This window comes from Chrysochloris asiatica, unplaced genomic scaffold (genome assembly GCF_000296735.1).
Source record: "Chrysochloris asiatica unplaced genomic scaffold, ChrAsi1.0 scaffold00005, whole genome shotgun sequence".
NCBI classification, from domain to species: domain Eukaryota; kingdom Metazoa; phylum Chordata; class Mammalia; order Afrosoricida; family Chrysochloridae; genus Chrysochloris; species Chrysochloris asiatica.
In genome coordinates, this window is record NW_006408523.1 from 31066056 (window position 1) to 31070908 (window position 4853).

Below are 4853 nucleotides of genomic sequence, written 5' to 3' on the forward strand. Positions count from 1 at the left end.
GTATTTTTTTGTTGTTGTTGTTAAGTGCCATCGACACTTAACACACAGACCTTGAGATTGAGGGCTTTATATATATATATATATATGCATATATAGGTATTTTTTTGTTGTTGTTGTTAAGTGCCATCGACACTTAACACACAGACCTTGAGATTGAGGGCTTATCCTATGGTGCCACTCCAGAACTTCATATCCACACACATGCACACACACACACACACGTGTGTTTGTATGACAATACCTATGGAGCTCTGGTAGTGTAGTGGTTACGAATCGGGCTGCTAATGTCATGGACAGCAGTTCGAAACCACCAGCTGTTCTGCTGGAGAAAGATGAAGCTTTCTGCTCCAGTAAAGATGTACAGCCTCAGAAACGCTGTACAGGGTCACTATGAGTCAGAATCAACTCCACGGCAGACCACCACCACCACCACCGTATATATGAAATCAAAACTAAAATATTATGAAATGCTGATGATATGATATGATTTTGTAGGGTGGACTCACTGAATTTATAATTTGGCAAGGCATACCTTATTGTTTCACTTTTCTCAGTACAAGCCTAAACACACTTTTATCCTTTTAAACACATTATTTAAGGGAGACATCATTGACTCAAGAAATATAATGAAAACTATAATCTTTATACACTTATGTTTTTCAATGAGAGTTGGCTAAATAATTTGTAAAGTCAGACACAAAAATGAAAATGTTGGATTTTGGTCAAAAAAGCAGGGAGAAATTTTATAAATAAAATAAAGCATAGAGCTTTTTCATCTTTTAATCATCTCTCTACTTATGAGTAGTTTTAGCTTTATGTTTCTTTGATTTTTTTTTTTTAATAATGTCCTTCAAAATAATAAAAAAAGACTACTATGTTACATTTTACTGTTCATTTCTATATTATGCAAGGCCAGTCTTAAATTTAAATATGAGTATTTAATTCATATATAAAAAATCACTAAAATTACATCATGTTCATTACATATCTCAAGAATATGCATTGTTTTTCAGAACAGTAAAAAAAAAAAAAAACACATACAATTAATTCAGCTAGTTTTATTTCACATCTTGATGTATGTATATTCTACCAGTTTTCTGTATCTCTGGTTTACTTATGAGTAAGGAAGAAGACTGAACTATAAAATGTCACCTTTCCCTTTCCATCTATTTTAGTTAATAAATGGTGGCACTGGAAAACCATGAGTAAGAAATAATATGATTCCTTTGTTGTTTGTGTTTCTTAGAATGCCATTGTCTTCTTTCTGAATTTGCAATAAGTTCTGGTTCTAATAACAAGCATGCCTCTTGTGGGGCTGTCTAAACAAATGGTCGTAATACCAGTCTTATTTTGAATTCACTTGGAATCTTGCTGAACTCCTGTGCATTGTAGATCCCTTGGAATTCCAAACTCTTCAGATATCAAAATATATATATACTGATGGGTTGATAAGGAGCAGTATATATATCAGAAATACTGCACTTAGTTCCTTTAATCATGCGTTTTTCCCATTGTCTCATTTAAATTACAGTTATAAAAAATACTAATCTATAAATAAAATTATTAATAAAGTTCAAGTTTCCAGGGCATTAGGCTGAGTGCAACAATCATTTGAGCATGAGTTCCACATTGATCACAAACATAGAATGCCAGCTCAAGTTAACAGATAAGATATTGATTTTCTTCTCATTACATATCCCTTACATCCATGAATCTATGCCTTCCTCCTTCTTATGCAGCTTTCTTTTAGGGACTGTTTACTTTGTATTCCCACAACCAGTTGCCATCATTATGATTCTAAGTGGAGACATCACTGTGTATCACGGTAGAATTACGTTCCATAGGCCTTTTAGAAGATCACTAATTCTCTCTTCATAGATGCTTCTGAGTGGACTTGAACTGCCAACATTTTGGTTAACAGCTATGTAGGTTAATAATTTTCACCATAAGGTCACAATTGTTGCTGTTGTTGTTGTTTTCAGGTGCCATTGAGTCAGTACCGACTCACAGTGACCCTATGTACAACAGAATGAATCACTGCCCAGTCCTGGGCCAACCTCACAATTGTTATCACACCTGAGCCCATTGATGCTGCCACTTTGCCAATCCATCTCGCTGGGGGGATGTAAAAACAACATGACATGTGTGAAACCCACTCTGAGGCAGTTCTCAAGAACAGGAATGCCTTGATAAGAACCACAAGGAAAACCTTGCATGCCAAAGATTATGGGAGCAAAACACACTGACCAGATGGCTGGGGGAGTAATCTAAAATAAGAAGAAAATATGTATGCCTAACTGTTATGTAGTAATAACAAAATTAGCTTTGTTTTGGTCCCCGGATACACATCCTGCCTAAGATTTTACTTAAAGCTATATTGTAGGTAATAAAGTTATTCTTGATTGACCAACTTGAGTCTCCTACCTCTTTCATTCCCCATCCTCTCCAGAGACCTGGTCATGCAGGCTGGATCCTGCAATTGGTACCTGAACAGGGGACTGGAGAAGATCTCGACAAAAAAGAAACTAAAATGGTAAGTCACAGACATTGGGGAACCCTGGAAGGTAAGTTAAAAGAATTTGGGGAATACCAAACACAGGACATAAAGCCTTCTATTATGCGTGACAGGGCCGTGGGTCAGGGGGACAGTAAATATAAGCCCTACATTTCTTTACTACACTTTTGGAGCCATTGCAAACGGTGGGGCAAAATAAACTGAGGACCCGTATTGTTCTCCTAGTCCTTCTGATTTTCCCCCCCCCCCCCCCCCCCGCGGCCCCTAATGAGACTTTGTCTTGAGGCATTTCACAGGCATTATCTACTATAGAAAAGTGCATATTGGAGGTCACTCAGCAAGGGAATGGAGTCCAGGTGTGGCCCTGTGGGCTAATGCATCATACTGCATAGTCATTTGAATTGCAAGGTTGGTGGTTCAAACTCACCAGTTGTTCCTTAGAAACCCTATACAGGGTCCCTATGGGTCAGAATCAACTCGATGGCACTTAACAACAACAGCAATAACTAACCAAGGGGGAATAGCCACTTCCCCCGAGAACAGTTACACTTAGCATTAATAACTCGTTAATTTTTTTCTGTTTACTTCCCCAGAGGGCTTTACGGCCAGAGAGAAGCATTTTAAACATAGTACCGAAAATAGGCCTTTACCTTATATTTGGTGAAAAGATGATGATGGAGAAAAATTAGTAACCATGGGGTGAGGTTTTGGTTGTATTTCTCAAGGACATGCAAAGCTGCCGATTTGGATTCCTGTGAGAAAAATATGACCTCAATATGATGAGACTAGAGGAGGAGAAGGTGTCTGATGTCATGCGATGAAACTGCTGCCGTCCCCCTAGTTGCTGGTTCCAAAACTGGCAACCATGAGTCTGAAGGAACAGGGATCACAAAGGAGAAAGCCTTACCCCACTAAAAGCACCACCATGGCAACCCCCATGACCTGGAGGCAAATTAGACACACAACTTCTCGAGCTGAGCAAATACTTCAACAACAAGGGAAGCCTATCACAGCCAGCTTAATGTTTTGGCCATGCTTGCAGTTGTCACTACAGAGATGACATGATCTGGACTCAGGTATCACAATGAATGGCTTGGCATGAGGGAACAATGGCATCCTCTCAGCCACAGATGATTCATCCTGTTTTGGGACCTGAACAATGGGACTTATAGAAACTACCTTTTGCTTTAAGACCTTACAAACTATTCCTTGGGAATTTTTCTGGAACAAGTTGTAGTAAGATAATCAATGAATTAAAGGTAAATCAGACTAAATACTTACAAGCCTGTGCTTGATTGCCTTATATCATAGGTATAGGAAAAATAGAGATAAATATAACTAATAAAAGTCTGACTTGTCATTCCTGTAAATTGTATACTTGTTTGAACCATATGCTTTATAACAAAATGTGTCTATTATCTTGAAGTCTCAATTGGGAGTTTGGCTTCCTATTAATCTAACCAGGCCTTGGGAACAAAGTGCAGAAATACATGTATTAATGAAAATGTTGGGTAAAGTGTTAAATAGAACAAAAAGGTTTATTGGAGCCCTTGTAACCATTATCCTTGGACTTAGAGCTACATTTACGATGGCACTCAACAACAACAACAACACAGTAGCATGAGTGGCTTTAAGTCAAAGTATTCAAAATGCTGAATTTGTACAAGACTGGTAGCAAAATGCTCATCATTTATGGAGTCAACAAGATAAAGTAGATAGAGAAATTGTTTATCAAGCATATGAATTGCAACAATCTGTAAAATGGATAGGAGAACAAATTGTAGCACTAGAATATAAAAATTCACTTAAATGTGATTGTCAACTGCCAATCGAATAACTGCCTTTTGGTCCAGGTACAGATTCCTCATGAGCACAATTAAGTGCTCTAGAGTACTCATACTTTGCAATGTTGTCCATAGCTTGTCATGATCCACACAATCAAAGCCTTTGTTTAGTTAGTAAAGCACAGGTAAACATTTTTCTGATATTCTCTGCTTTCAGCCAAGATCCATCGGACGTCAGCAATGATAACCCTCATTCCACGGCCTCTTCTGAATCTGGCTTGAACCTCTGGAGGTTCTCTATCAATGTATGCTTATAGCCATTTCTGTATTACCTTTAGTAAAACTTTACTCACATGGACTGTCAAAGAGATTGTCTGATGATTTCCACATTCCATTGGGTCACCTCTCTTTGGAATGGGCACAAATATGGTTCTCTTCCAATCAGTCAGCCAGATAGTTGTCTTCCAGATTTCTTGGCAGAGATGAATCAGTGCCTTCAGTGCCACGTCACTTTTTGAAAGATTTCAATTTTTATTCCATCAACTCCTGGTGCC

At 38.1% G+C, this 4853-nt stretch overlaps 1 pseudogene; it reads left to right on the top strand.

The window, feature by feature from the left end:
* The window catches only part of LOC102840873, a 112613-nt pseudogene that overhangs the window by 23093 nt on the left and 84667 nt on the right, over positions 1-4853 (top strand).